Source organism: Leptidea sinapis, chromosome 3, assembly GCF_905404315.1.
Source record: "Leptidea sinapis chromosome 3, ilLepSina1.1, whole genome shotgun sequence".
Classification (NCBI taxonomy): Eukaryota; Metazoa; Arthropoda; class Insecta; order Lepidoptera; family Pieridae; genus Leptidea; species Leptidea sinapis.
The window spans coordinates 11,874,583-11,897,902 of record NC_066267.1 but is presented as its reverse complement, the minus strand read 5'-3'; the positions used below and the strand labels follow the sequence as shown (position 1 = coordinate 11,897,902).

The following is a 23,320-nucleotide window of genomic DNA, read 5'->3' as shown; positions in this document are numbered from 1 at the left end:
GACCGTAATAGAACCTGCAATGATTGAATTTCAAACCACAGCGCCAAAGGAGGCAAAAGTCGCTCCTATTTGAAACAACTACCGCCCTATAATACATCCCGTTTCGCGACTAAATATCAGCGAATGTAGCTTCATACTGCGTTCGAAAAGTTTGATACTTTATATTAGAAACCGAATCCATTCCTATTATGTAATAATATGATAACTTTATAAAATACACAAGGTTTTAAAGTGAAACTCTTATTTCATCGTCTCAAACTGTTTCGTCTGTGTGTTGCATGTCGCGTGACGGTCGGGCGGCGCCTATAGTTCACAGCAGCTGACCGTGTAGTGTATAGACTATTACTCATTTGTGCCAGTGCTTCACGCTATTTTGTTTGTTTATTATTTCAAACATAATATATTATATATAATTTCGATACATATTATGCTTATATTAGTAATTATGTGGAAAGAAGTTTCACTTTCATCATGGTTGCATAAAACCACACAATTGCTTTTTTTTTGTTGTAGCAAACATCCTACATTATTATTGATAATACTTATTTTCATTAGCATGTCTAATATCCCTTATATGATATGACTTTTTTTTATTTCAGAGTATAATATAATTTATATTCTTAAGTTAAAGAATTAGTATAATTGTATTATAAACCCTTTACTTACAGAGATAAACTAATACGAATTTTCGTTGCGTAGAGCGATAAATATCTAGATATAACAATAGATATTGCAAAAGGATAAGCTTTAGAGTTTGCTTCGACTTCAGCCTTAATAAAACAGTGCCAGCGACTATATTGATCTTCACTTTACATTAATTGCATTATACAAGCAATTTTACAAAAAACAAATGGGTTTCAGGAAAAATTGTATTGATTTTTGTACAATATATTGGTGTCCACAAACATTTGCTTTTTTACGGTAACACTGACAATTATAATAGAACAACATATTGGTAATAGTCTTGGGATAGCAACAAATTTTCTTAGTCAGACTGATAACCCAAGAACATCTAGTTTAGATTTATATTAATTTAACGGAATTTCATTGTAGTGTTTTGCATATTACTATTAGTGTTACTTGACTCTTGCTTGCGTAATATATAAGATAAATTTAGTTAGATATTACTTGTCAATAATTTCAAATACCAAATCGTGCCGGTCGCAGTACTTCCGCATGCCGTATTTACAAGTATTGTAAGTATAGAATTATATATTTTATAACACCCCCTGCCTCCCCCGCGCAAACTAAGTCTTTGCGCATCTTTCTATCCCCACCTTTTTGCCTTCTTCTTTTAAAACCACCCATCGTATGAACCCCTTTCTCCTTATTCGACTAATTTCGGGGTACGAGTCGAGAATTATTTCTTGAGAGCCACCACTAAGCAAATTCAGACTTTAAATCAATGTGCTAAAGTCTACTAACAATTAAAAGGCGCGCACAGTCTTGGCACTGTATCTTTTCACTTCGAAAACTAATTCGGAATTAGAAAATGGAAATAAGTGCAATGTCGCTTTGAGGCATTTTGGTTTGTAAACCGGAGGCTATAAAGTCCAATTTCATTCCTAACTTAGAAGAAAATTAGAACTGTTTCGTCAAAAATATGAAATTAAAATCTTCATACTTGCAAAGAAGTTTTAGCATCTTTGTTTTAGAGTGAGATGGAGGTTGTATTAGTCTCGCTCTGCAGAGGGTGGCGGGTGTAAGATGGGTAGTTTCAAGTAAAAACCCTGGCTTCCTTGATCAATGCGCGCCGCATTCGGAATTAATCATAACCGAGTATTTTCGTCTATTTTAGGGAGTTTAGGGAGAGGGGGGTTCGAATTCGTATTCTAAATGAAAATACGACTCTTCCTGTTTACATTTTGTAATAAATTGTTTTATTTCGACGCCTGTGCTCGCGAGTTAGAATCGATCGTAAATCCAGGGTTTACTATCAAAATGTAGTGGCTATCGTAAACTTTGGGAGAACTTATTCTTATTACGCTATATACGTTATGGTTTTCCTATAAGGAATCCAAATTATGGCGGAAACTTTTATTTTTTCGTCACAGTTAGGTCCTGTAATAAAATATAAAATTGTGTACCTTCAGTGTCTCTGTATTGGTATCTTTAGGAAGCGGCCCTTAATGATAACAACATATTTTTCTTTATTAAGCACCACTTTGATATATCGTTGAAAGTTTGAGTTCAGCAGATATCACAATTATTTAAACTATGACAGATAGTTAGGCAGGACAGTCATCATAGTTGGCTTGCCCAGATAATTTCGGTGAAAACCAAAATTTTTCTTTAATAAAAGTCACACTATTACTTCTTATAATAGGAATAATCTACTACTGGAACTCCCGTTAGAACTGCTCATACCGTTACGGACAGAAATAAAAAAATGGTATTCTGAAAAAATAACTATTTTAACACTTATTATATGCATTTAGCATAATATAAACAGACTATTTTGATATTACAGAAAAATATATTAATTTTATTCATTATGTAGGTATACATACCTATACATCTTCAAAATAATATTATGTATATCACATTAACGGTCGGATACCAAAGGATGGTTTCGCAATCTTCCTCATTTGTCAGCTTCATTGAAATTGACGAATGAATCTAAAAGATCCTTACAAGTGAGTTTGTCACTTGAGAAAAGACACATAACAAACAAATACAACACCTTTATAATATATAATACGTATATTATAGTAGCCTCAAACTCAAACCTTATCCTCGCTCACGATTCACCGCGGCCACATAACTGACCCTCATAAATATTCTTGCAAGGCGCGACCAAAGATCGCTCACTCAACCACATGTTTAACGCCTTGAAAAAATATTTGAGCAATCTTTCAAATACACGTTATTTGAAGTGCAACTAACAATCTATCAGGCGCTATATTGAGCATATTTTAAACATTGCTGTGATTTATTTCAACTATAAAAGTCAACGAGTCTGCTCACGAATAATGAATATTCTTTACTGGTCGAGTAATAATTACCCCATCATGCGTATCGAAACGTGCAACTCATACTTCGTTTTATAAGCTAGCCTTCAAATAATTAAACATGGTACTCAATGGATGGTCGTTATACCTGAAATGAAGACCATTCTCTTCTCGGTCGTGTTTTTCATTGATAAAGGTCTTGTCGACGCTGGTCAAGGATTAGGTCAGGTTCTCCACTCCATCCTGTCCTCGGCTGTTGACCAATAAGCTGAACAAAGCATACAAGATTTTTTTGACGATACGTCACGTGAACGGTTAGCTCAGTTGGAAGAGCACTCGCACAGTACGCGAGAGGTCATGGGTTCGAGTCCCGCACTGTTCATAAAATTTTATATTGAAATGTTATTTGTGTATTAATCCTAGAAGTGAGAGTTATCACTTTAAAAACATAACAAATTTTTCAGATATTTCTATAAATATTTTAATTAGAATTAATTTGAAGTAACGCTCTCATTAGGAATGCTAGCTACTTTCGAGTGGATTGTATTGCGTAGGAAGCCAATTAGTATAGCTACAAAAGGCGTGAAAAATTAAGTCCACTTGATATCTCGGAAGTAAAATTATATTAGAATTAATAATTTTATCAAGCCGAGGGTTATTGATGGTTTATTATACAATTTATATTTTTATACTTACTGGTAAAAATAAGTGATTATCCTGGCTTTTTATCTCAATAACTTATTAAATTTAATTAAAAGATTTTCTTGACGATAAAATAGAAAATATTAACTGAGACTGACATCAATATCATATATATATATATATATATATATATATATATATATATATATATATATATATATATATATATATATATGAAATTACATTATAAATTATTAATTAAAACGAATATGTGAATTATAATTATTGTATGATTGATACTAATTTAAGTTTTCTTGGGATATGTATAACTTTTTTAGTATAGAAAATTATATTAGAATTGTAACAGAACTTGACGTGAACTGAGTTTGTATTCCAATATATGTTTGGATGCCTTATGGGTTAGTAGAAGAGCACCTGTTAATTATATGCCAACAACACCATATTAATATCTTATCCTACAAATAAAATGATTTGATTTGATTTGAAAACTATTATGGCTGCACGACCATGCATGCTGCGGTTATTTCATGTTATAACAGCAAATAAGCGAACATTTGAATACTAAAACCGAAAATACATTAGTACGTGTCAGGCGAGGATCGAACCGGGGGCTCAGTGTAATATTCAGATATTTTCCACGCGTTCTAATCCTATTAAAAATCAATATATTTAATATGTTTGTGTTCAAAATCAAGCATTGTATAGCTGGTACTATCAATCACAAATAAAGGCTCAATATCTAAATCTAGGCTCCCTCATTGGTATCCCCAATAATATAACATTTTACTCAAACTGGCGTTAGAAGTAGAAATATCTCAAAATAATATAAACTAAATACGTAAATAATACATTGATTTTTATAACGTGATATTTTACTGTTCGAAACGTAATACCATCAAAACACAAGCAATCGACGCATAACTAAGTAGATATAAAATCTAAACAAACCTAACCCTCCCGCCCCGCACCGCCGCGCCCCTCGCACCCGGCCGGGACAAACGAGCCCCAAATGAAAAAACGAAATAAAAGCAGAAGTATTCTCATAATCTAACCCGCGGCGTCACATAGCAGCCTCCCAAAAACCCGTAGCTACCTACTCGTATATTCATTTCCGTTCCGTTAATACCGCATACTTTTAACTGTCTAACTAGGTGGGGGAGGGTTTTGCCCCCCCAACCCATGCCACTACTTACACGCGGTAGGCGCAACTTTTATAATACTACGAACTCGGGTGCTTTTTAACGAACCCCCCCGCGAGGGGCCACCTGCCACGCATACCGAAAAATACGCAAAATAGGAGGTGTGGGGTACAATTGCCCCCGGATGAAAGTGCCCCGTATTTTGCGTATTTTTAAATTATTCTCCACATGCGACTCGGTTAGATGTTTAGTTCCTGTGACGATTGTTAGCATTCGCTTTGATTTTTTGTTTTGGATATTATGTTTAGAATTTCATGTTTTAATATCGCAATGTGAATGATGAATTAATTAAAGAGTTTTATTTCACAATGTAATTAACTTACTCCAACATTATAATATGAAAAACCTAAAAATCATAACCTCTTTGTTTGGTTCGTATTATTTTTCATTAACTAGGGTTGAAGGCTCTGTGTGCCTACCGTGTTTTTTTAAGTACTTCTTGGATTGGATGATAAACGATGAATTTATGAGGAGGAGTAATAAAAAAAAATTTGACCGACTTGAAATAAAAGAAAGGCTTATCAAAATATGCATGTATTTTTTTTATTACGTTTATCGTTCAATTTAAAAATAATAATTCTGTTTGCGTTTGGAAACTAGTACCTCCACATTGGTCACAATAAAAATCATTTTAAACCAATCAAGCATTTGTATACAAGTATGCTACAGAGACATTACAATATATTGTATACTTTTTCGTGAATATTTTTATATAAGTAATTTAATATTAAATAGAGTTTCTTTCGCCCGTTTTTCTCAGGTCTGAGGCAGTCTATTTTAAAAGTGTGGTAGTTTTTGACGTTTAATATGTAATTTCGAATCCTATTTTGAATAAAAATATTTGAATTTGTGTATAATATGTGATTTATCCGTGAATTTCTTTGAGTTACTTCGTCGGGTTTTATAAAGGTTCTTTTTATGGTTGTTTTCATGCGTATTTTGAATATGCTATATTAAACAGGCTGCATTAATTTTCCGTACCTCAAAAAAAGGTTTTCTTTATCCATACGGATATAAAGGAAGCCTTTTATTACGTTTATCGTTTAACAATAGATGAGTTAACCTATTGATTGATTATAGTTCTATCAACATTTAACAATAGTGAATACAAATTATCTTATGTGTTATATTTAATACGATATGTATACTTCATATATAAATACATATAAACATCCTTGGCTGGAAAAAAAATCCACATTTTTCATATTATAAACATTTGCAAATACCCGAGTACGAACCCTGGACCTATAGTTCAATAGGTAGGGACCATAACCACTTGGCTTTACATGGGTCATCATAATTATATGAGTAATGTCTGATTCTCGGTTGTAAAAAGGTTATCACCCATGATAATTAACAAAATATTTCGATAAATTATATTATAATGAGTATAATAAACGACAATTATAATTGATTTAATGGAGGATACAAAAAACAACGCCTTGAAAGATAAAATTATAAAGATAAATATTATTTTTATAACTGCGAAAATGCATTAAATTTTAATTTTAAATATGCATATTTTGCCTGTAAATTTGTATCTCTATGCGGCACCGTAACTCCCAAATGAATGGACCTCGACTCTTCTGTTTGAATGAATGCTGATATTACAGGGATAGTTCCTACTGCTAAAAATTAGAATGAATTTTTATCGATGCCAAAAAACAAATGGGACTGAACATTTATAGAGCTTCCTTGGAGCTCGATTGAAAAACCTGGATGACACAAATAAATTTGAAAAGAAAATTTATAAACGTTGCGGGACTCGAACCCGACATCTCGCGATCCGTGCGAGCGCCAACTGAGCCAACCGGTCGAGGGACTTTGACTTTGGTCTACTCAAACGTTGTGGCTTCATATACAGGATACACATTACAGTTGATAACAGTGGATAACCAGAAGTGAGGGTTATCACTTTAAAAACATAACAAATTATTTAAACCTGGATCCGACCGTCATCTCCAACTCCAAAGAAATATAAGGCGAGTGGTTCAGCCGATAAAATCATGGGCTCTCTTTTCTGGTATAGTAGAGGGGTGGTCATAATTGTATATCTCGGTCAGCAGCTACTGTTACTGGCTAAGCAGAACAAATAATAAAATAGTTACGAAATTTATGAAAAACGGCGAAGCAAATACCTGGAACCCGAGATCCTGGCTAAGAAATACTTGAGCATCATATTCACCCAACCGAGTGATTTCTGTCTATCGATTCATGTCCAAGGTTAAATGATTATTTGAAAGAATAGAGATTCGAAGATGACAATGCCGTAGTCACTACAGTACAGGAATTTTTAGTTTTTTTTTATGAAAATAAGGGACGAGACGAGCAGGGCGTTCAGCTGATGGTAATTTATACGCCCTACCAATTACAATACAGTGCCACATAGGATTTTTGTAAAACCCAAAAATTCTGAGCGGCACTACAATTGCGCTCGTCACCTTGAGACATAAGATGTTAAGTCTAATTTTCCCAGTAATTTCACTAGCTACGGCGCCCTTCACACCGAAACACAGTAATGTCTACACATTACTGCTTTACCGCAGAAATTGGCGCCGTTTTGGTACCCAAATTCTAGCCAGAATCCTATGCAAAGGAGCCTCCCACAGGTAATTAAACTGAGCCTAGTTAGGGAACTAACATAACTCCAAAAGATGCTAAGTCTCATTTGCCCAGGAATTTCACTGGCTTTCGCCTTTCACACCGAAACACAGTAATGTTTACACATTACTGCTTTATCTTTATCGAAAAACAGACTTTATTTATAATACAATTAGATTTATTAAACACAAATTCTCACATTTTATTAAATTAATGATATACTTAAACAGTAATAATATTTCGGTTTAAAGATTAATCTATTTCTCGTTTAACTTTTATAAATATGGGTGCTTCGAACTAAAGAGTTTGCGAACGTAACCTTGTGAGGTTCTGTGAGTGATAGCTGTCATACAGGGGCTTACTAACCGCGGAACGATAGGGTGAACACAGACTTAGAAATATAATAGACAGGACAAATAAAGCAAATAAAAAATATTTGAATCTGAATTTGAATATGACGATGCATTTATATTTTACTCTAGATCTCATCTCATCTAGAAATTGAAATCGATAGATAAAAATTCAGAAACTTAAAATCGTACGCCTTACGCTTTTTTAAAAGCAAAGTCTTGGTAATGAACATATGACTCTAGCATGTTTGTCTGTTGTTTCTAATATAGTATTAAATTCGAATGTCATATTAAGTTTAGGCAATTTACAAAGATTAAAGTTAGAAATCAAGTTTCCATTCTGAATATTGATAAAAACTTCATTGTCAGATTGATAGTTTCGAAGATTTCCGGCGACTATTTTTGCCGTGAAGCAGTAATGTATAATCATTACTGTGTTTCAGTCTGAAGGGCGCCGAGCTAGTGAAATTACTGGGCAAATGATTCTTAACATCTTATGTCTCAAGGTGACGAGTTATTTTTTTACTGTATTTGTAATAAGATGAATAAAATTATACTCATTTCCCGTTAAAATTCGTCCAGGAAAGCGGGCGGGATCGACTAGTATATTTATAATGACATATAATAAATGAACGAGATACGCTTTACTCACTTCTCTGTGATTGCGAATTTCACTAATTTGAATTGTTATATCGATCCAAGGTAAGTCCAAGAAAATCCTAATTTAATAAGCATAATATTTGACCTCTGCAAATTTCTTCATAATAAGATAAAGATTCATAATAAATAGAGCCTTTACTGCCTAACAGATTCACTGTCACAAATATTCAGCCCTTGTCGTCTCAATTGTTTTACCAGATTGGACAATATTAATATATATTTAACAAGATACCAATAGTACTTGATATTAGAACACTTTAATACTTTTAATTAGTAATTATATTCTGATATATAAACTTATAGTTTCAATTCGTTTCTCACATATTTTGTTATTATTATTATTCCAACCATATAGCAATTCCCTAGCAGAGGTATAATTCTGAGGAATAAATGCAATAAACTTTAACTTTATTGATTCAAATTTTAATAAATGTCGCTAAAATAACTCATCATTTGTATATTCTCTGGCACTATCCGATCCATCTATATAATCATTAGTCTATGGTTGCAAGTGTAGTCGGTACGTCATTCCTGTATAAAGTGAGAGAGTAACAGGATCATAAGCATTGTCAGACTTTGAGCGTATTTTTGCAGTGGGGGAAGTTAATACTTTGAAGTTGAAGAATTGTTAGTATAAGCGACATGTTTGTATTAAATATTATTATAATATTTTAATATTCCGCAGGTGAACTATATTTTTTACATTTTCACTGAGTCGCATTTAAATAACCTTTCTTTTTAGTATTTCCTACTAGACTTCGAGTGCCCCACATTAGAACCCCTTTGTACCAAAAAAACTGTCATGCTATGTGTGTAATAATACTTTATAAATTGCCGAAAGGAATAAGAGTGGAGACACTGTTAAATATATTTAAAATTTTAATTATTAACTGACTTTAAAAAAGGAGGAGGTTCTCAATTCGTCGGTATTTTTTTTTATGTTGGTTACCTCAAAACTTTCGACTGGATGAACCGATTTTGATAATTCTTTTTTTATTTGAAAGCTCGTGCTTCCCGTGTGGTGATTGTAATTTGGTCCAGATCTGACAATGGCATCCATGAGAAAACAATAAAAGTCTTAAATTTGCTATACGTATGTGGATAATAAATTTACTTTTATTTTTAGATTTTTCATTGCTGCAATGAAAAATTTAGTATATCTACACATATTTAGACAAATTGTTGGTTAGTGTACTTCAAATTCACTAAAAATTAAAAAATATTTAACTAGAAGAACAACCGACATCAAAAATACTATTCCAAAACAATAGATATAATATGCAATAAAAAGTATAAAAATATTTGCGTATTTTAATACAATCTAATTAATTAATCTTTTTTATTCTAGTAACGATTATTGTATTATTGATTATCTAATTCTAGTAACGATTATTGTAATTTTTGGAGTCGGTATCATCCAAGATAGGTTTGTAACTACATTCATAGTTATATGTGAGATGTGCTTGAGTCGTGATGAGGCGACAGGCGAGAGCGGGTCGCGGCGGAAGGACACCGATTCCAAAAATAACAATATACGTAACTAGAATTAGATAGCCTACACTCGCCACGCGTGACTTCGAGCGGGATTGCTTAGTCTAGAACCAAACAACCCAAGCTGGCAGGCTATCAAATTGGAACATAAATCTCAACGTAATCGGTGTACATACATAATTAAAAAAAATACCAATCGAATTGAGAACCTCCTCCTATTCGAAGTCAGTTAAAAAGTAGTCAGCAGTTACGATCAGAAAGTATTTTAGGTATGAACATGATTTTAGTTTTTATGTATATTTATGTTAATAATGATAATGACATAAACACGAATTTGGTCCATAATATAAACACATTTATTGGGCTAATCAACAAGTTGAAAAACGAGTTATATTTTGATGACAAATGAAAAATTAAATAAAAAGCCTTTTATTTCCTGTAAATGTGTGATTACAGTGATAACGTGGAACAACTTAATGCTAATTACAATATTATTTGAAAAAAAAACTTTGAAGATAAGTGAATTATTTTGTTCTAGCATCCCTCTCTAGATGAAGGTGAAGGCCTGTTCTAAATAACTCCATTTATCTTTTTCTTAATCTATTTATGGCCAGCAGGGGCCAGTTATTTTTGTTATATCGTCTGCCCATCTTATGTGAGGTCTACCTATGATATGTTTGCCGTATGGAACCTTCAACTTTGTTACCCTGCTCGTCGAACTCTCTTCTAGCCTCGCTACGTGCCCTGCCCACTTCCATTTTAGTTTTTTAGCTTGGGTTGGTAGTTCTCAATAAAGCTCCAAAAAATATGTGCGATAGTTCATTGTATTCGATATCAATTACGGTTATAAACAATTTAAGATAAAAAAGATAGCATTAAGTTTTTCATTAAAAACTCAAAAACTATTGATAATTAAGGAATTGTGAAAAGAGAACCTAAAAGAGGAAGAAATTTACAATTAAAAATAGTAGTAAAAAAAAACTAAAAAACACGCTATTTATAGAAAACCGAACTAAAAACTAGAAAATTGATTTTGAAATGTAAAATTAACATTAATTCCTGCCTTATAGACGATAGAATAATATGAAAATTATATAAATTACCAAAAATCTTATTTTGCAAATTAAAAAATGGAATAATTTTATCAAATTAATGTATTGTCATCGGTCCTCGATAAATCTACGAAGTTTGAACGAAAATGGGCCGTTTAAAGTGGGTCAAAATCGCGTCCAAATAAGACGGTTACAAAAAACATACATACAGGTGAAGCTAATAAGAAACTTGTTCTGGTTCCTGGAACTGTATCTCTCTATTATTTATTTTTTAATCATAATTTTAATTCAATGCCGCACATAAGTCTCTGCGCGGCGGCTATGCTATGGGTGCACTGCCGCTAAAAGATGGTGTATTAAATAAGTTATTGAACCTTTTTACCCACTGACAGCTTTATTTAGGTCTATACCTACTCTATCGCATTAGCCATTAATATAGTACCGATATCGAATCACATTACAATACACCTTAACTCTTTACTTAACTTTACGTTAAGATCATTTTATAGACACTGTTCGGAGCAGCCACATAACATCAGGTGAACCATCTCGCTCATTCTCTTTCTCCTAGGCTACTTGAGTTCGCTAGATAATTACAGAGGTGATCACTTTGTAGCAGCAAAATAGCATATCTAGAACTTGGCATTTATTTTTTTAAACCAAGTAATCGATCACTTTTATTAACAACGGAGGAAGGAAAGATGCATGTTTTAAATACGACCTAGTTACTTAGGATTCAGTTGATTAATTACATCATATCATAATACAGCGAATGTATTTAATTAATATATTATAGATATTGCCTTCAGCAGCTTCTTAAACGGCTCATATGCCGGAATAGCCTCGCGTATATTATCATGGTCTAATAAAAAGTATAAATTGAGATAGAGTTCCCAGAGCTGATTATTGATATATAAAATTTCATCATCTTTCAATATTTTTATTTAAATGTTCTTATATATGAATGGTTTATGAACTACTAACGAAGAACTAAATACCGGTATTAATAAATTCTCGTGCTACATTTTTCTAGGCGTCATTCTGAATGAATTAAACTCATAATTATAGAAGCCTTATCTCTATTTAACACGATTTGAACATGTTGGCTTGACTACTTCTCGGGGGCCGAAAGTGCTTCAATGAAAAAAAGCAGGCGGAAAATTATAAGAATATTCATTAGTAGCGTGTCCCTCGTTTGTTTTTTTGTTTTAGTTTTGAATCTTTGATAGACTGTGATACTTAACAATTACAACATATACATCCCTACTATTATTATAAATTTGGATGTAATATGGTTTGATTCGCTTTTACGCCGGAGCTACTGAACCGATTTTGATAAAATTTGGTACAGCGATGGACTAGAGCTTGGGAAAGGATATAAGCTACATTTTATCCCGGAAAAATCCGTGGATCCCACAGGATTTATGAAGAACTGAAATTCACGTCAATGAGCTATAACTATTCCAATAGTAGGTTTAGTTTGCCATACCATTCTTCCTCAAAATAAGAATCATATAATATGTGGGGAACGGGAGAGAAAACAGTAGCCGGAACTGGAATAGGACAAGAGATAATCTTCAATACCAAACTTGCTTATTAAAAACTCTTTATCTACACGTACGAAGTCGTGGGCATCAGCTAGTACAATATAAGTGTCAGGTTTAATCTTTTTTAAAAGCTTTATAAGATGTAGAATAAAGTAATATGTATCAAACGAAGAAAAGTACGATTGCACGACTCGGGTGTTTTGAAGCCCTCGACTTCGTCTGTGCCTACAAATTCCACCGTCGGAAAGAATATCTCAAGTTCTCCCCTTCGTGCACAGTGACCTAATTCTGAAAATGAAATTTAGCCAACTAGTCATTTATAAAGCTTCATATCAAATTACTTTAAACCTTCAATGTAATAGTTCACTTCAACTAGTATTTATTACATCGCAAATTACCACGAATCCAGACAACCACCAAAACCTATAAACCCCTAAGTATATACAAAGTGCCTCCCCAAAAAAAAACCAATATCGTTTCCTATGTAAAAAATATATTAACACATTTAAACATATATAAATATATGTGAAAATGTAGGCGTCGCAAAGAGCCTGATTAAAAATCATGACATGCGCAGAATCATTTAAAAACTACCGGTAGGCTGGGTTAATTTTTAAGTATTGATCAAAAATTGCGTATGTAGCCTCCCCGTGGGGGGGCGCCGGGAGGTGGGGGGGGGCCGTGCGTGAATTAGAGTTTTTGTTCGTTATTAGAAGCTCTTTTGTAAGGGTTTTTTGATGCTGAGTTTTAATGATTTAGAATTGGTATTATAACTTTGGATTTAGTTGGGATTAATGTTTAATTAAGTTATTGCGCTGTAACATGAAGACTGAATGATTTTGGTTTATTCAGCACAGCTTCAGTACCATTTTAAGATTAAAGAATATCGGTCAGTTTTTAAATTGTACTAGTTTACGTTCGCGGTGCATAATGTTTGCGAATGTGGTATTGCAGATATTCCTGGGGCTTTTTGTTCAAAAAGTCAAGTCTATTTTGAATGGATGGAAATATTTTCCTTTCTCTAACAAACCTAAGATGTCCTGCATTTATCCCTAGTAACGAAATAAGTTACCTCAATAAGAATATTATAGTGTCTTTTCTATTAATTCTAGCCTGTTCGTTTGCACTTTGGCTTATATTTTGTAAAATTGGTTTCCATTAAAAGAGGGCGTTATACAAATGTTCAGTTCATTCTAATCAACTCCCAATACCATTTTCATTTAGATGTTTTAAGACCAATACCCAAAAGTTTAAGATATTGAACCCTGCGCAACCCCAACCTGCAAAAGTAAACCACTTAATAATTAAATTAAGTAATAAATAAATTCAAAAGATTACATTCAAAAACAGTAAGTTATTTTTATTCACATGCTTATTAAAACTGTAGTAAAGAAAATTCACACAATATTTTTATAAAATTATCTTTGTCTTGACCCTATTCCGTTTTCCTTGTGACCCAATTATTACTTAGGGGAAACATCTTTACAATAACACAATAAGTATTGTTATGAAGATTTTTAAAGCACGCAATTTTAATACAAATATTAAATCATGCATACGCGTATATTTTTTTACAATTGCTTAGATTTCCATCTTGTAGTATTTGTTTAGTAATTTTATGTGGGAAATAATTAGTTTATGTTAAACTAGCCGTTCCGGATAATTTTAAAAGAAATGAACGTTGGAATTCGAAAAATAAGTAGCCATAAACCATCTAGGATAAATTTCGCATCGAATGGTGGTAGTTTCATGTCGATAAGATCAGTGGAAAATGGTAATTTTTACACTTAATACACTTAGATCACTTTACAAACTGTAAATATAGCTGGACATTACATTATTTTTTCTGTTGAAAGCTGTTGAAAAAGCTGAAAGATACATAACACCAGAGTGCACGGGTTAATTACATACATAATGCATTAATTTTCTGAAACAGTAAAATAACAATCCCCCTTGAAGGTTTCATAATAAGCAACAACTCTGGAATTGAAAGAAATAGCAGAGAATGTGTATTATGCTAGTGAACCGGATAGACGTTGTCCTCTACAACACGTCTTAAATTTGATAAATCGGTCCAGCCGTTAGGAGGAGTTCACTAACATACACATGAGCAGGAGAATTATATTATATGGACGGAATTGAGAATCTAAGCCAATCTCAAATTCACTGGAACACACAATCATCAAAATCGGTCCAGCGGTTTAGGAGGTAGTTCAATTGTGAATCTTAAACATTCTCGAATCCACCTGAAGACACACACCAATCTGAAATTCACTGGAACATCCAAAAAATCATCAAAATCGGTCCAGCCGTTTAGGAGGTACTTCAATTGTGAATCTAAACCATTCTCTAATTCACCTAAAGACGCACAGAAAGTTTCATTTAAATCGGTCCAGCTGCTTAGAAGGAGTTCAGTTACAACAGACGCACAAAAGAAATATATTTATTAATATTATATAATATTGCCAATTATTGATCTTATTTCCTTAGAGATTTAAAAAACTTTTCCGTGTCGTAATGTTGACCCAAATTCATAAAACTTCATAGTAACTGGGAAAAAATCAAATATTTCAGAAAGCTTAATTTATCCTTGTACGAGTTAGCAGCCCTTCATCTAAAAATCACCCCACTTGTTAAGACTACGTATAAATATAGGTGAACTTAGTTGGGGGATATAAAATAATCAATAACTTTGTCAGTGTAAAATACTTGTATTACAATGATATTACAGAATTCAAAAACTTTAAAGTTTTTTTATATTTTGAGTATATTACATTTTATATGATATTTTAGGAACCGCGGGCATTTGAGATCTCATGAAAATGCCTGATTGAAAATGAGTTGTATTTTACATGTCGGTACTAGAATTAAGGTAATTATTGACAACATGAAAGTATTAATCAGCCCTTCATTATATTACTTGTTCTTAACACACCTAAAAGAGATATATCTTGAAATTTTTTATTAATATATCGTGTATTCAAATAAGATATATACAAAACGATGAAAGCAAATTTTATGACCCAGATACAAAGGCTCCTAATCGGAAGTCGATTTTCGTAAAACAGGAAAATTGACACAACCAATATTTTCCTCCGGTGCGCTTTCTTAAAATAGAATTCGTGAATCGGTCGAGCAAAACTAATTATGAGGGTACAACGATAATATTTGTGATTGCGTAGGCGCTACTCTCTACGCTGGCTACGAGCTACGCTGTAGTACTACGTCCTTAGAATTGTGACGAGTTAAAATATTCATGAAATTAACTGAAAGTTGTCGTTAAAGTTTCACAGTAAATGTTATATTCGTTTCAATTACTCTTTAATAATTTAGGTTTAGACCATAATATATAAAACTCACCTTCTTTAAAGTATATCTATATTACCTGTCTGTAACAAAAGGTCTTTTTTACATAGTTTAAAACAAATTTCTTATTTATAATATTTTTTATAATTCAGAAATGAAAATCATTGGACAATATTTGTAATCTTCTTATATCATATCACGTTATGATTACAAAAAGGGTTTTTTGTTTCCGTGATGCTTAATTAATATTTTTATAAGCTATTTGAAATTAAAACCTAAAGTTGAAATTATTCCAAGCAAACTCATTAACTGTTTCCAATACATACGCTAACAAAAACAAATAATTCCATTTGTATGGTGAAATAAAGTACTAATTATATGAATAAAAGCATTTGAGTGTACCAATAGGTCGATGAAATAATAATAAGCCGCACAATTGGAATTAACATTTTATGAATATTCTTGAACATCAAAACAGTGCACAGTGGGCTCTCTCGCCTCAATAGAACTCTACACAATGACAGAGGCGTACGCAAACGGAAGGAGAAAATAAAAATTTAATAATTACAAATGTACCGCATAGTTTGAGCTCGGATAATGTTGGAAAAAAACTGTATCGCACTCTGTGTGGGGTGGTACGTGAACGTACCCCCACCGCGAAATTTTTCGGCCTCCCTTACCGCTTTCGTTTAGCGAGATTCGATCCCGCAATCAGGGTGGGAGGGGGTATTTTTTGGCCCCCCAACTCATCCCCCGCATCGTAAATTGAAGCATATAATTTTTATTACGGCCCTGTCGTATATGCTCGTTTCACTTGTCAAAATACGATACACGGCCCGCTTCGATTTTTTATAATTATGAAATTTTTAATTAGTTAGCCAATGTTGTGCTGGAAAATTATTATATGGCTGTGCGATTTTCATTATTTCGCCAATGTGTGTGAAGGCACTTTTTGATGCCTAATTGTTTGTATAAAACATACCTTAAATTTTTAATTAGCTTTTTTAATCATCCTATTTACATTTTATTTCGATTTACACAATGCTCAGTTATTAAAATTGTTTTCTTATATCCTTTTGCATAATATTTTCGGTTCTGCTCTTCAGATTGAGTAATAACGAATTGGTCAAGAACCAGTCAACCAAACCAATGACTTGGGATCAATCAAACAATATTGTTAGTAAAATAAATAATAATTTACTATTGTAAGCCTTAAATATTCTATTACGAGACATAAAAACATACTGTCTTTAACAGTTTCAATGTTAAGTGTCTTTAGCACAGGTTCGATTGTCAGTAGGTGAATCACTGCTGCACTATACATGTGCTAACAACCAGTGGGAGGCTCCTTTGCACAGGAAACCGGCTAGATGGGTACCACAACGGCGCTTATAACTGCTGTGAAGCAGTAATGTGTAAACATAACTGTGTTTCGATCTGAAGTGCCGCTCAGAATTTTTGGGTTTTTCAAGAATCCTGAGCGGCACCACCAAATTACCATCAACTGAACGTCCTACTCGTCTTGTCCCTTATTTAAAAATAATAATAACAAGTCGGTCCTGTGCCAGATTAGGTAGGTTTAAATTTTAAAATATCTTGTACGAACACTAACTAGGTTTTAAGTTAATTTGTTCCTAACACATTGTGATTCACATTTGTTGGTCGAAATATAGAATTTAATATTTATTATTTTATACTTATAAAATAAATATAAAATCAACCACTTCGTTTTAAGACAGTCCGTCCGTCTGTCAAGACACTTTTTTGTGTTAAAATGTGTGCAGGGGTCAAATGGAAATTATATCAAATACTAACAACTGCAGTCCCTTGAAACTGTAAATGAGTCCAGATATATATAGGACTAGCAACTGTTTAATGACAAGATCTTATCTATCCATAGTTATGTCCAGTATAGTTATAGTCCAATGCTTTATGTCGATAGGCTATTGAAATGTAAGTAAGCGTAAAAGGATAGATTTGTCTTACCTCTAGTAAGTTAAACTAAGGATAGATAGGATAGAAGGAAAACGACCGTAAGTCAACCATTTTAACATTTGACAATTACATCAAAACCTTTTTGAGTTACTTCCTCGCAACACAGAATTGTTAAATTTTGCATGTAGGAAGATAAATATGTATTCGGAAAATTGTTTTCTACTTATGCAAAAGTTTTGAGACAAGACCATACAAAATTTTATAAATTTCTTAGAGGGTGACACAGTGGTTGTAATAAAAATTATGTCAGCTTTCGAAAGGTAAACGGGAATCTTATTACTAAGAATTACGGGGCGGACGAACGCCCACCCGACTCTCGGCCAGTGGACTGTTTCTCATAAATCGCAATGTTTGAATGACGTGCTAATTATAACATTATGATAAACCCTATGGCTCATTGGTTGGTGACCTTGACTTTATAAGCTAGGGGTCTAAGGTTGGAATAATGGTAGGTGCAAATACAGCTAGTGAAATTGAACATTTTATGTCTTATAAATACAAAATACCTACTGATGATATGTGATCCCAGTATCTTTCTTATTTCTTGTAGTATTATTTTAACAAATTTACCACGCAACCCGGCATTTTAGTTTCAACTATTAGCAAAGTTTAACAGAAAATGTGGCACGTCAACGTCACACATTGTTCGAGACTGGTTCGAATACGCCGACTTGGAGGTAGTATTAGTTGCCACACTTTGCGAGCGCAGCGGAGACCAATCCTTAATCTAAGCTTGCATTTATTAACACGGTTAATATTGTCTATAAAGGAATTAAAATTTACCTTTACGTAGATGATGTGGTGCTTGATTATTAAAATATGATAGTAAAAGTTATATAATTTAAAATTGATTTTTGAGATTGTCTTTGATCTCAATTAAACCACAGGCACCGCTTCAGTAACGATAGAAATCTGAGAGAGAAAACGGCACGAGAACCCCTCCCAGTATTATTTTATAGCAGTTTTATTATATTATATGATAATACTGTTGAAGAATAGCTGTTAATTATTGTAACTGTTATTAATTTTTTACCTTTCTAATAATATATCACTTAAAGAATAATTAATCATATTATATATTTCATAAGAGCAAATAAAATTACTTGACTGAAAGCATTAAAATTATATCATTGTTAAAACTCTTATCGAGTCGTAAGCGAATCTGCAGACAATACATTATTGATTATAACATAACTAAGTTAACTAAACTGTCTTAATTAAAATAGGAACAGTAGTTCGACACTATCTTGGCACCCTGCCATGCCTGTGCGGAAATCCACGATTGAACATTTAATAATCGGTCTGCTTGAGTTGTATACACCGAAGACATCGTTAAGTTTTTTGTGTGTTTTAAACTTAATTTAAATTAAGTTAGTTAAACTTGGAAGGCATTTTTTCATACAATTATGATATATGAGTGAAATAAACATTCATAATTATTAATCATCTAATAATTTTACCAGTTGGAGGCTCCTTTGCATAGGATGCTGGCTAGATTGTGGGTACCACAACGACGCCTATTTCTGCCATGAAGCAGTTATGTGTAAACATTGTTGTGTTTCGGTCTGAAGTTCGTAGCTAGTGAAATAACTGGGCAAACGAGACTTAACATGTTATGTCTCAAAGCGCAGTTGAAGTGCCACTCAGAGTTATTGGGTTTTTCAACAATCGTGAGAGGCACTGCATTGTAATGAGCAGGGCTTATTAATTACCATCAGTCTCCATCCCTTTTTGTCATAAAAAAAAATCTTTTCATTTACGGTTTTTTGAACGCTATAAGTTCACTTAAGAACACTTCTTAAGTTAAAACGAAAGCTATAATAAAGTAGTATTATGTTCTAGACTTAACACATAACAAATCACCAGTCGCAGATTCTTTTATTAAGTGGTTACAAATATCTGCCAATTTGATGTTTGAATCAGATTTAGTTTACAATTTCTGAGGATTAAATTTAACCTTTTAACTTGCCTTATATACCCGTAAAAGTCCAGTTAAAATCAGTCTCGATATACTATCGAGTATGCGTTTTCAATAACGTATCTCTAGTTACGGATACATTGCTGTCACCGTTTATTGACAAGATCTTATCTATCCATAGTTATGTCCAATATAGTTATAGTCCAATGTTTAAGTCGATAGGTTATTGAAATGTAAGTAAGCGTAAAAGGATAGATTTGTCCACCTCTAGTAAGTTAAACTAAGGATAGATAGGTTATTGAAAACGACCGTAAATCTATAAGTATACCAAAGGCTTAAAACTTTATTAAAGTGACTCTGAATGTCTATCAGTTGTTGTTCAATATATAAGAATAAGAAGAAAAGATATTTTTTCCTTCATTTAAAATACAAACTAAATAATTGTTAGCACAAACAAGACTTAACGAACGATGAAAGCACATTCAAAATGTTTCAATAAACGAGATTTTTCAACAAACAAAACCACACTAGTTTCACTTTCACGTGTAAAAGCCTCGCCGAATATAAATCTGTTGGTTTTTTGTTTTTAGAATCCGATAAAAAAAGCGCGCGGACGCCTAAAATATTTTCCCATTCATTCGTTCGCCAAAAAAACTGCCAAAAATCTTGCAACTCTCGCTTTCATGTCGCTCAAATAAAAATGTTCGGTAAAAAATCTATTTCATCGTACGTAGTGTGCAATTCAAGGTTATTCGTACACAATTTTTACAGGGAAATGCTTCGACCCGCTTTCATGTGAAGGAATTGAGTTTTAAAATTATTTCTGCGGGACGGGATTTTTTCACTAGATGCCAATCAATTAAATAACTTTAATGTTTAAGTGGAAATGGAATATATATGTATTAATGTATGAATATCCTCATTATAACAGAAGTCCTAATTAAAAAATGTTTAAAGCCAAAGTTTTATGTGAAACAGCGTATCATAAGATGTCGGATATAAAGCTTGTAGCTTTTATTATCTGAGTTAATAATTGTCTATAATAGAATTAAAATTCTGGATCATCTTTAGGTAGAAGATGTGTTGCTCTATTTGAATAGTCGTAGCAAAAGACGGTAATTCAAATTCAAATATTTTTATTCAAAATAGGATTCAAAATCACTTATTGAACGTCAAAAACCATTTAAAATAGACTACCTTAGACCTGAGAAGAACGGGTGCAACAATCTCAGCGGGCTTTATTTTTAAATATAAAAATATGGATTACAAAGTAATATCGTACAATTAACATTTGTAATTAAAGAGCCTGAGGGTGTACGCTTCACTCCCAGCCTGTGGTATCATTAATGAAAATCATAATAACTTTCCCACAAAAACGTTTTTTTAACAAATCTTTTAAATTTCCTAAGACATTTGTTTTGTACATTTTCTGGGATCATATTTTAAAAACAAATACATCGCCTAATAAAATACATATAAAAAGGCCTATAAAACTTAACCGAGTAGTAGGCATTGTTTGTTCCTCTATTGTAAAAGTCATGAATCTTAAGATTGTCTTTGATGTAAATTAAACCACAGGCACCGCTTTAGTAAGGAATAGCGATCTGAGAGAGAAAAAACGGCACGAGAACCTCTCCCAGTATACTTTTTATTGAATTATACAAATACTACTTTGAGCAAAACATTTTCGTGAACTAGCATTCATAATATCACACAGTCATCATTACAAGCGAAGGAGATTTTTGTATGGGAGTCAGTGATGGGTTAAACAAATGATCCATTAAAAGCCAAGAATGTATGATCTTAATCGAAACGTATCAGGAAATGATCTAAGGCGTAGCGTTCCGATGGTGGTGAGGTGGAAATTCTCATATATGCGTGTAACATGCTAGTATTAATAATTTTATTGAAAGTTTAAATATGAAATAGTGTTATAATAATAAAGGGACCAAACGAGCAGGACGTACAGCAGATGGTAACTGATACGCCTTGCCTATTACAATGCAGTGCCGTTCAGGATTCTTAATAGACCCAAAAATTCTGGGCTGCACTACAACTGCGCTTGTCACCTTGAAGCGATAGATGTTAAGTCTCATTTGAACTGTAATTTCACTAGTTATGGCGCCCTTCACGGCATTACCGCTTCACGGCAGAAATAGGCACCGTTGTGGTACCCATAATCTATCATTCATTAGAGAATAATTTCATTTATTAAAAAGCAATTTTCCCAGGAGAATAGAACAATCATATTGTATTCTTTTTATTACAAAAAACCCAAAATTCTAAAAAAAAAACTAATTTAAAATAAATATGTATTGTATGCCCCAATTAATAAATTGTGTACGATATAATCTGAGTCTGAAGTAATAGAAGAAATAAAATCAATTTAATGTTCTTTCGTAAAATACAACTAATAAAACCTAAATCTATTTACCTGTTTTACTTACGAGTATTGTATAACGTTATGTGTCGGGCGGTACTTCAAAGTTATGAAACTTACAAGTTACGCATAGGAAGTAGGAACCATATTCAGTTGAATAACCCCGAACACAAGACAATTTCCCTCTAAAAGCCTTATTTTCTCTTCCCCACGTTTTCTTATTCTTAGTTATCAATATAGCACACATTAACGTATATGTGTGTGTAAATTATTTCGACATATGCAAATTTGTTCTTTACATAGATGTTATGGCAAAGATTAGAACAAAATAAATAGACGATACAGTCGTTTAATTTTACCTCTATTTTGAATCCTGTGGTATTTTATTAATAAGTTGGTTGAAACTTTAAATATTTTAGTAAAGCAATCACCTGATTTATTTACGTTTTTTGTTTGATACTACCATTAGAAATAATAAACAATATATTTATATATATATATATATATATATATATATATATATATAGAATATCTGGAATAGATAATTAACCAACCTAATGTTTTTTTAAAGATGAAATATTACAATAGTTTATTTGAACCTAGAAATATTAAGCTTATAACATGGTCTTACTTCAAATGCATCTGATATTTCACATTTCATTAAGACAGTGATCGGACCTTGTGTTTCCATTCCAGATTGACTTGGCTTTTGACTATCTCTAGAAAACCTAAATGTCTATCAAATTCTAGCTCAGCCTAATTTATATTTAATTATTTGCGTAAAACATTCTTCTATATTCTTCTCCCGAGCTCTACTTTTTCCGAACATGTGGTGAATTCAGTAATTTATAAGAAATATTTATAGATCGTCGATTCAAAATCTCTTAGTTACGCCTAATTGAATAAAATTTATTTTATTTTGACTTTGAAAATGGTCACAAAATATAAAGTCCGTGAAAATGTTATCACACGGAAATGTATATGATTTAAAATACAGATTAATAATACGAATCTATACTTTATAAGCATCCATCAATCAAAAAAATATAGTCACTGTTTACCCAATTGCCCAACTAAATATTAAATAATCATGAACTATTTTTTAATTTTGTTATAAATGATAATGTAAGTTCTTAATAATAATGGGTAATTATTAATTAGTTACAATTCAGAATTATGCATGAAGTAAATATTGGTGGTTGAAAAA

General features: G+C 32.5%; 1 protein-coding gene and 1 non-coding gene across 8 annotated transcripts in view; both read left to right on the top strand.

The window, feature by feature from the left end:
* LOC126979541 (broad-complex core protein isoforms 1/2/3/4/5) overlaps nucleotides 1-23,320 on the top strand; it is a 145,504-nt gene that overhangs the window by 55,339 nt on the left and 66,845 nt on the right. The window lies entirely within an intron of this gene.
* Trnat-agu (transfer RNA threonine (anticodon AGU)) lies at nucleotides 3,261-3,333 on the top strand. Its single transcript has one exon. It is a non-coding gene; the product is annotated as a tRNA-Thr (tRNA).